General features: G+C 47.2%; 1 long non-coding RNA gene across 1 annotated transcript; it reads right to left on the bottom strand.

Moving 5' to 3' along the window:
- Positions 1-1,281: 1,281 nt before the first annotated feature.
- On the bottom strand, positions 1,282-2,328 carry LOC118612049. The gene is made up of 2 exons (XR_004954769.1): positions 2,052-2,328; positions 1,282-1,681 (listed from the first exon to the last, which is right to left on the bottom strand). It is a non-coding gene; the product is annotated as an uncharacterized LOC118612049 (long non-coding RNA).
- Positions 2,329-10,004: the final 7,676 nt, after the last annotated feature.

Here is a 10,004-nt window from a genome sequence, read left to right as displayed (position 1 = left end):
CCAAGAGATCTGTGAGGTATACGGGGTGCATTTTACCTCCCTCGTGGTGCAGTTGAGGAAACTGAGGCACAGGAAGCTTTAGCCTCTCCACCAAATGCTTGGCAAGTACCTATCAGGTACGCGCATAATTTTGGGTGATCCCAGAAAGGAGCGAATGACTCACGGAAGGAGCAACGGGGAGCAGACACAGCCTCGAAGGCTATTGCGTTTCAGCAATGGCGAGCTCCCAGGGCCCAAGAGAGAGACACCTAAGCTAATCTAGAATCGACGGGTCCCGCCCATGGGCCCCATGGCTATCCAGGCTCTTGGTGCCATTTAGCACACTGCACCTGGCCTTTCACGGATGATTGTTGTAGGAAGGAAGACGGGGGTGGGGGAACCCCTGAGGGAAGGCGAAGAGGTGAGATTGGCAGAGAATATGCGGTCCAGGAAATCACACAGTGTGGCTGATCGCTGCCCCCCATGTCCCACGCCGGTCTCCCTTCTTCAGCTGTGAGGATGAGGTACATATCTGGAATGTCTTGCTATTGATCTAGAATTTTCATTATCTTTCTTCCTAAAACTTCACTCAGGTGTATGGGACTTTTTGAAATTATTGTCATTATTATTACGAAGTTAACACGTGCCTGTTGCCGCAAAAATTCTAATCGGGAAATGAATAAAGCGCTAAGTTAGAAGAAGAGAGAAAGCCTCGCGCCAACACAGCTGCCGCCTCCGCCGGCCGAGGAAGGCAGCAGGGGTACGTGAGCCCGCGAGGAGCGCTGCCTCTGCTCGCACCCGCCCCCCGACGCAGGCCTCCTCCTCCCAGCCCCACCCCCCGCCGACCCCCACCCGGGGGGCCAAGAGACACCGGGGACGGCCCATACCCTGTGACATGGCGCTGTGTTTCATCTGCAGAACAAACGGCCTTCTCTCAGCAACGGGCAGACCTCCTGCGTGGCCTCTAGAAAGTGTGGGTGGAACTGGGAACCCCAATTCGAAGGCACGACCGGGGCCCAGGTGAGAGGTAGGTACGCCTAGGGTTGGGTTGTGAGGAGTGGACTGTCACGGTTTGAAGGTGGACTTGACTGGACTGCCTGATGATTCAAACGTAGGATGTGAGATAAGGCAAGCTCGGGACAGTTCTTAGGTTTGGGGTGAATGGGGGTGCTACGAATTGAGATGGGGAACACCGGAAAAGAAGGAGTTTGCGGAGGACAACCCAAAGTTTGCTTTAGCTATGTCTTGTCTGAGGTGACGCTAAGGGGTCCAAGCGAATAACAATAACAAAAACACAAGTGATTCGATTAAAAGCGGCCAGAGGACAGGAACGAGCATCTTTCCAAAGACAAGAGGAATAACCGACAGGTACGTGGACTGGTTCCCAAAGGCATGAATCATCAGGGAAACGCAAATCAGAAGGCGCGATGAGGTATCGCCTCGCGCTTGTTAGAACAGCTGTTATCACAGAGGCCGGAGATGGAAAACGATGACTAGGACGAGGTGAAAAGGGAACCCTGGCGAGCTGCCGGCAGGACGTTGGCCGGTGCGGCCACCGTGGAAAACGACCCGGAGGTGCCTCGCCGCGTTGAAGCCAGAAGTACCGTGTGGTCTGGAAATGCCGCTTCCGGGTGTATTTCCAAAGGGAATGAAATCCCTGTCTCAAAGAGATATCTGAACCCCGTGTTCATTGCAGCGTTGCCTGTAATAGGAAAGGCAGAAATAACCTAAGTGTCCGTCAATGGATGAATGGATAAAGAACATGCGGGGTGTGTGTGTGTGTGTGTGTGTGTGTGTGTGTGTGTGTGTGTGTGTGTGATGGAATATTAGTCAGCCATAAAAAAGAAGGAAATCCTGGCATTTACGACATGAATGACACTTGAGGGCATTATGCTAAGTAAAATAAAGCGGGCAGAGAAAGACAAATCGTATGATCTCGCTTATATGTAGACTCTAAAAAGAGCAAACTTACAGAAACAGAGAGGAAAATGGTGGTTGCCGGGGTCGAGGGTGTGGGGAAATGAGGAGGAGAGAAAGGCACCCGAAGATAGGCGGGAAAGAGTAGCACTTACTAGACACCTACTGTAGGCCAGGAATCGATCACGCTTGAAGAGTCGTAGTTTGTCCCACCAAACACCAGGAGAAGGAATAAATCTATAAAGGAAGGAGAAACAGTGTTCCAATTTAGCATGATAAAGGATCCAAGCTTTATTCCTGAAAAGCAATCAAAGAAAAGCCCAGTTGATGTTGGTTTACACCTCACCCTCACTTCCGTCCCCCCAAAACACCAGCAAAGATGTACCGTTCTGACCATATTCAGTATTCTCTCAGAACTTGTAAAAAGTTTTTAACACACATAACCACAGTATATGTTTCCCTGAGTCTTAGATGCTCACAAAGACCAGGAGACAAGTTTTTTAAAAAAAATACACAATGCACCGCTTGGTTTTCTGAGCGCTGTCCTTGAAGACTCTTCCAAGGCTTTGGCTTCTCCCTGCTTCACTGACTCAGCTGCACTGACTTGCTCTTGACCTGGGTCTGCTCGAGTCGCAAACCTGCTGTCTCTGGCAGAAGATGCTCTGGGCTTCGAGTGCCTGCATTGAGGGCAGAGATACAGGGCGATGGCCAGGCTGGGCTTTGCATATTTGCAGTTGCTTAGTCACACTAAAGGGAAGTCAGTAGCGAATCCCACAGAGCTTCCATTTTTTCTTTCTTCTTTTTTCAAAAAGCTCCAACATAAGATAGGTATGGCCAAGTCCAGCCATAGGGAAGAGGAAATACAGGCTAAACCTTAATCCCCTTCAGAGCCGGCGATGCAGGTCAAGCCAAGATGGACAGTGAAACCAGGCTCCCTCTTCTCTGGCATCGGGTACCCTCCAGGGACACAGACTTGGCAGGTTTCTTTTCTTTTCTCTACTTCCGAAGGGTGGCATTTTTCTCCTTACCTGGGAAGTGCGTGTTTTGATCATGATCAAGCCGTCTGTCAGCACCTCTTTACTGGGCCCATCTCTCCCTCCACAGCTACACCAGGGTCATCCTGGAGCTGCAGACTGTCGCTGTGAGGGACCAGCCACCTCAGGAACTGGCCAAGGCACCCCGGTTTCCCAGGACAGCCCACCGACGAGCACACCCAGGACTGCGTCCCACTGTGCCTCTCCATCGACTCCCAGCCCCAGCTTCCCTCCTGTCTCCCCGCGAAGCAATGCACATGATTAGCTACGTTAATACCCAGGACATCTGAGGCCACCTGTCTCAACCTGGGGCCTGGGCACTCATCACAGCGAGCACTTAAATGATTATTCAGCTGCCTTCTAACCATCCGAGTGGAGAAAAATGGAGTCTCACCCTGAACCTGCTGACTAGCGCCCTGCTCTGCTAGCCTGGGCTCTGTCGCCAGGACAGGATTTTCAAGAAAACTGAGCCCTCTGAGCCACAAGCACACCAGGGGGACATAGTGGCTGAACCGCCACAGCGATCCCAGGGATTCTGGAGCTGGCTTTGGGTCAGGACAATTTGGGGAAGGCTGTTTTGTTAACTGACATCTTTTTTTAAGGGCAAAGCCGTATGTGGGTTACTGAAATACCGTAAAGTAGACCTTCTGCCCTTCAATTCCCCATTGTTTCATAAAAGAAGACACGTACAGTATCCGAAAAGACAAATAGGGTGGGTGGGGAGCAGGACTAATGTCTGCCCCGGAAAGATATCGTCATTCCCATTTTAAAGGCTCGGACCGGCTAAGCAGAACCAGGATAAAAATGCTCTAATAATACTGTGGGGCTGAGGGAGGTTTGCTTTACCTCTCTGAACCTTCCATCTTGGCAAAGTCCGGGACCGGCCAGGACACCAGGGCTCAGCTGGCTCTTCCAAAATGATGCTGATAATGGTACCCTGACGGCTTGGCATTGGGGAGGAAGAGAGGAGGAAAGACAGGGATCGGAGGGTCAGGTGGAGAAGCAGGCAGGATAAATTTAGGGTAGAGCGAGACCAGGGAAGGGGGTCTCAGACCTGGGGCTCTGCCTCTCCAAGCTCCTGGCACCTTCCTTTTCAGAATTTTCCATTCCCTAAGAGTTCAAGCTGCCTTGCTCAACTGTCTGCTCCATTTCTCACTGTTCCAGGCCCATTCCCAGAGATGGTATCAGACGTGGATCGTGGATTACCACACGATTTGAGTTCAAGCAGAAAGGGTTTGCCCGGGACCTCCTCATTGGGTGTCTCTCCCAACTGCGCCCATCTCCCCTTGGTCTCTTTCAAAGCCCTTTCTGAATGCCACCGCTGGCATTACTGTACCCTACGACGCAGCGTGGTGTAGCGGCTCTGTGTCCAAAGCCAGACTCTACCGTTTAGGAGCCGTGTCCCCTTGTGCAAGCTGTTAACCCAGTTTCCTGACCTTTAAAATGGGGAGTAAATCTAGTACCTGCCACAAAGGCTTGTTGTGACAATGAAATAAGTCTGACACATGCCACAGCTCTAGAACAGCACGCAACACGTAGTAAGAGGATGAATCATCGTGTGTGGGTTTCCTCTATTCCCTCCTCTGGGAAGCATTGTGTCTCTGCATTAGTCTAATGCCTTTTCCAGGACGTTCTCCGGAAAGATGTGCTAAGTCGCTGATGTGGCTTGAACTGGAAAGCCTGGGAGTTTTATCTGATAAAAGCCTGGGAGTTTTATCTGACAGACAGCGCTGCTCGGAGGTCCGTGGGTGCGCTGCGGAGTCCCACGGGCTGCGCTTGCATTCCAGCCCGGCTTCTCACAAAGGGAGACTTTGGCAAGTCAGGAAGCTTAACCTCGGTTTCCTCATCTGTAAAATGGTGTTTAAACAGTTCCCGCCCGCAAGGGTTGCTGTGCAGAGAAGCCAGATAATGCCATGAAGAGCTCGTCAGAGCACAGGGGCTGGCGGATAGTGAGAGCTACTGTTGTTCTTGTTAGCACATGAACTTGCTCTCTGAGGGTTCGCAGACAGGCGCTACAGAGAACAAAATAAAGAAAGGGGGAATCTTGGTACCTTCTTTATCCTCTCTTCCTCCCTCACCAAGACAAAAAAAAAAAAAAAGTCTCCTTCCCTGAGTCAATCAGTTGGATGTGGTAGCCTTCCTGCACAAGGGACAAAAATTTTGCTCTGCCAAATACCTTCTGTGTGGCCTTGGGCAGGTCACTACATATCTGCAACCCACAGTTGCTGGTAAAACATTATATCAATTAGTCATTCGCATAATTAGTCTACTTGAGACTTCCCCAAAGAAAATAACATTGGTCCCTACACAAACATCTATTGATCATGGCAGCGCCCCGCCCTGGGCTAGGTGCTGGAGATACACAGCTACGGGGGGCCTGCTCGTAGTTCCCAATCTCCTGCAGGAGGCATCGAGGGCTTACTCTGAGCAAGGCATGATGCAAAGAGCTCTATGGAGACGATGCCTTTTCACTTTACTATATCTCTCTATTTCAAGTACAATTATTATTGTAGCCATTTTAAAGCTGCAGAAACCGAGGCTCAAACGGGCTAGCCAAAGTACACAGCTCATGAACTGCTCCAAGAGAGGGAAGCAGTGAGGAGGGGCGTGTAATCCAGCAGGAGCAGAGGGTTGGTCAGCAAGGAAAGCTTCCTGGAGGAGGTGGCGTCTGTATCTTGCAACCTGAAGGAGGAGTCAGCGACGGGGAGGGGTGTCCGAAGAGGAGACAGCAAGGGCAAGAGCCAAGGGGACGGAGAGAGCATAAATCATACAAAAAGGATGTGATGACAGGTGAAGCTAGAGGTCAGGTGACTAAAACTTTGACTGTCAAATTATTAAGACCTGGGAGTTTTATCTGATAGACAACGAGGGCCCATTGGCAGGTTGTTAACAAGAGAAAGTGTGATCAGATTTGTAATTTTAGAAGCTCAGCTCAACTGCCCTCATAAGAAGGTCCAGGCCTCCCCAGGGTCCCATCTGCATAAAGGAGTCTGCCAAAGGCCATGAGCACCCCTCAGCCAGTGGAAGGCCCATTGCCTTTACATCACCGCAGTCGGGACCCACGATTCCATACTATGTACTGGCTCAGCAACTTTATCTCTCTGAGCTACGATTTCTCCATCTGCAATAATAAATAACAGCAGGTCTGTGGACAAACTCTTAAGAGAATGAACGTGAGATTGTATCTATAAATGCCTACTTCGGCATCTAGCACACCACACCTGCTCAATAAAGGAGTTCCTTTCCCACCTTTTTTTGCCTGAGATGCATTCTCCTTATGCCTAAACTGAAAATAAACAATTTACAAGCATGTTCTTTGATTGGCCAAATGATTGACTGGACCATTGTTATTTTCTACAATCAGAAGTTTTGATTACTCATGAGTAATCTTGACTGCCTCCAACATGTAGTGATTTTGAATTTATCTGAGGCCTGGATAGAAATTGCAGAGGCAATAAAGCTGACGAGAGGGACAAGTTGTTTGGCTCGTGAGAGCATCTGACCACATTAGTCAGATGAAGACTGAGCTGCTCTAACAAAGAAGTCCAAATTTTTAGGTTTCTCTTTCGTGAAACAGCCTCAAAATGAGCTGTCCAGGTCAGTACTGAGTCTCTGCTCCACGTGGTCATTCAGAGACCCAGGTTCCCGCTTCTTATTGCTCCAACATCCTCTAGACTAGAACATTATTGCTGTCCGAGTGGCCCAAGTTGAGTCACCATCACAGCTGAGTTCCAGTTGCCATACCAAGAAAGAGGTTTGCCCCATAACTCAAGTCTCAGGCACACAAGTGGCACACATAACTTCCACTGGCAAGAACTCAGGAACACGGCCACACCTAACCACCAAGACTGCTGGGAAACACAATCTTAACTGTCCATCCACATGCTCAGATACAAGTCTAATAATAATAGGAAAAACAGAAGAATGGATTTTGGTAGCCAGCTCACAAACAGAATTCATCTCATTAGCTGATGAGCAAGCACATACGCGATAGGAGATTTTGTTGTAAGACAACACGAGTGGTCCACAGATGCATTGTGGTCACCCGCCACAGGGGTCTACAATCTGGGGGAACTGCTAGGCCATTCGGCAGGACACGTCATCGCCAGTTCGACTACAGACCTCACTATTCCCTATTTTTATGATGCAGGCCAAATTCACATAGTGACATCATATTCTAGGCCACTCTAGGCATTTGAGTCCGGAGCCCCTGTTCCATAATATCAATTATAACAATTATTATTACGATTGAAGCTGGGAGAATATTATCAAGATGTTATGACTATGATTCATACCGATCAATCATCTTGCCACTTATCACACTCTATTATATGCCATATCCTTTTATCCCCATTTGCTTGCTGATTACCAAAACCTATGTTCTTCTCTTCATCCCGGGCATACTGCTAGACTACATTTCCCAGCCTCCTCTGCAGCTGGGTGTGGCCATGTGACTGAGTACTCTACAGTATAATGTTAATGGAGGTAATACTCAGGCCTGGCCCATAAAGACCTCCAGGGGGTGCTTAACTCCTGGTTGACTGGATGGAAGCTAAATGTTTCAGATTACAAACCCACTGGAAGCCACCATCCCCTGATGACTGCATGGGGCACAACCACCAACAGCTTGGAAACCACCTTACACTGTAGAATAATAAAAAAAACTTGAACCATGATACATTTGGGATCTGTATGTTACAGCAGTTAGCCTCCCCTAACCAATACACTCCATTTTATAAACGTGGGAATGGACTCACAGAGAAGTCAAGGCATCTTTTCCAAGTTACAAAGAAAATTTATGAGATTTAAACCCAGACCCACTGATTCCAAAGCCTGGGCTCAACATGCCTCTTAGGACTTATTTTTAGTCAAGTTTATTGAGGTGTCATTTATACGCAATAAATTGACCCTTTTTAGGAGCACAGTGACATGAGTTTTGACAAATTCAGTCATGTACTAATCAGCACAACAAAGATACAGAGCATTTCCATCATGTGCATGTTGGCAATCGTTCTCTTTCTCTTTCTGTTTCCCCAGCCCCCGCCAACCATTAACCTGATTTCTGTCATTAAACTTTTGGAATCATATAATAGGCAGCATTTCATGTCTGACTTCTTTCACTAAGCATACCGATTTTAAGATTTACCCATGCCGTTGCTTAGATCAGTAGTTTATTCCTTTACTGAATGGTATTCCAATATATGGAGGTACCACTATTTGCTTATCCATTCATTAGCTGATGAATATCTGGGTTATTTCCAGGTTGGAGCTATTAGAAGAAAAGCTGAGGTAAACATTCACGTAAAGGTATACGTGTAGACGTATATGTTCATTTCTCTGAGGCTTGATGGGTCATACATAAAGTGTACCTTTAACTTCACAAGAAACTTCCAAACTGTTTTCCTAAGTGGTCTCCCAGATTTTTATGAAGATGGCACCGAACAGGAAAAAGGAAGTCTTGGCTCTAAATGCAAAACAAAGGCTCTGAAGACTCAGAAGACAGTGCCGAAAGGTGTCCAAAGCCACAAAAACAATGAAGGTCCAGCACCTTCTTTGTCGCCTACTTCCAGCAGCCCAAGACACTGTGGCGCCAAAGGTAGCGCAAGTCACCGCAGAAGAGCATCTCTAAGAGAAACGAGCCTGACCATATGCTATCATCAAGTTCCCCCAATAGTGAAGTTGGCCATGAAGATCAAGGTCACACTGGTGTTCACCATGGACATCAAGGCCAACAAGCGCCAGATCGAGCAGGATGTGAAAAAGTTCTACAAGTTGGCTAGCCAAAGCCAACACACCGACTGCATCTCATGGCCAGAAGAAGGCATGCATTCAATCCCTGACTACAATGCTTTGGAGTCTAGTCGAAAAATTGAGATCATCTAAACTGAGTCCAGTTGGATAGTTTTAAATATAATAAACTTTGTTTACCATTTTAAAAAATAGATAAAAGCAGTCATCTCATATTGTCTTCCCAATAGCAAAGTATGAGAGTTCCCGTTGCTCCTAATCCTCACCAGTAATTGGCATTGTCAATTTTTTTTTAATTTTGGTAATTTCATTGGGTATGTATTGGTATTTCACTGTGGTTTTAATTTACATTTTCTTGGTAACTAATCATTTGGAGCATCTTTTCACAAACTCATTGGCCAATCGCATATGTTCTTTTTGGTAAAGTGTTTATTGAAAAAAAATCTTTTGACTATTTCTTAATTGGATTGTTTGTCCTGCAAATCTTTTCTACTTTTCTGTGGCTTCTCATCTCATTTCCTTAATAGTGTCTTTCCAAAAGCATAAGTTTTCATTTTGATGAAGTGAAATTATCAATTTTTTTTTTCTTTTCTGGTTTGTGTTTTGTGTGCTGTCATTTGCTTTTTAATGACTTAAAATTGTGTTTATGCCTCATGCAGAGAACTTTCTTTGCAAGAAGACACTGGGTGATTCTAGAAAGTTAAATGTATACATCAAAATTACTTTTGCAGGGCATTGGAAGAGACTTGGGTTTTCATTTGGTTTATTGTGACCTTTTGAAATCTTTGTTGATGACAACGGACATCAAATGAGAAAGGAAAAATTAGGGCAATTTGAAAAAGCAGTTCAGAAGTTTTGTGAGCACAGGACTCTCTTGGCAGAAACCTGATTCAGGAGATGACAGACCAGGAAGTCTTGCTGAATGAGCAGGAGAATGTGGCAGACAAGACCCTCCGGCCTGGCGCTGGCTGTCTCGGACCTGCAGGCAAGCCTCCACCCCCCACCTGTGCTTGACCAAAGGAAAACTATTTCTGCTGCTTAACTAGGCTCCCAGAAGGGTCCATTTCTTCCCTCCCATGTCAGGCAGACTTTTAATAACCAAAGCACGAGGCTTCTTGCAAAAGACCCAGCCTGGAGAATTAACTCCTTCCTTCCCCTGCAGCTATAACTACCCAGGTAATTCTGGAGAAATCTGAGTCCCAGCTTACCAGGAAGGGACGACAGTAAATAGCAGATTTTCCATGGCTTTCTCAGTGTCCAGCTGGCTCTGAATCTCACTGGAGCCAGCCCAAGGTATTTCAGGGTTGACATTGCATGACATTACAT

This window comes from Rousettus aegyptiacus, unplaced genomic scaffold, assembly GCF_014176215.1.
Source record: "Rousettus aegyptiacus isolate mRouAeg1 unplaced genomic scaffold, mRouAeg1.p scaffold_m13_p_15, whole genome shotgun sequence".
NCBI classification, from domain to species: domain Eukaryota; kingdom Metazoa; phylum Chordata; class Mammalia; order Chiroptera; family Pteropodidae; genus Rousettus; species Rousettus aegyptiacus.
This window is presented reverse-complemented; position numbering and strand designations above follow the sequence as displayed.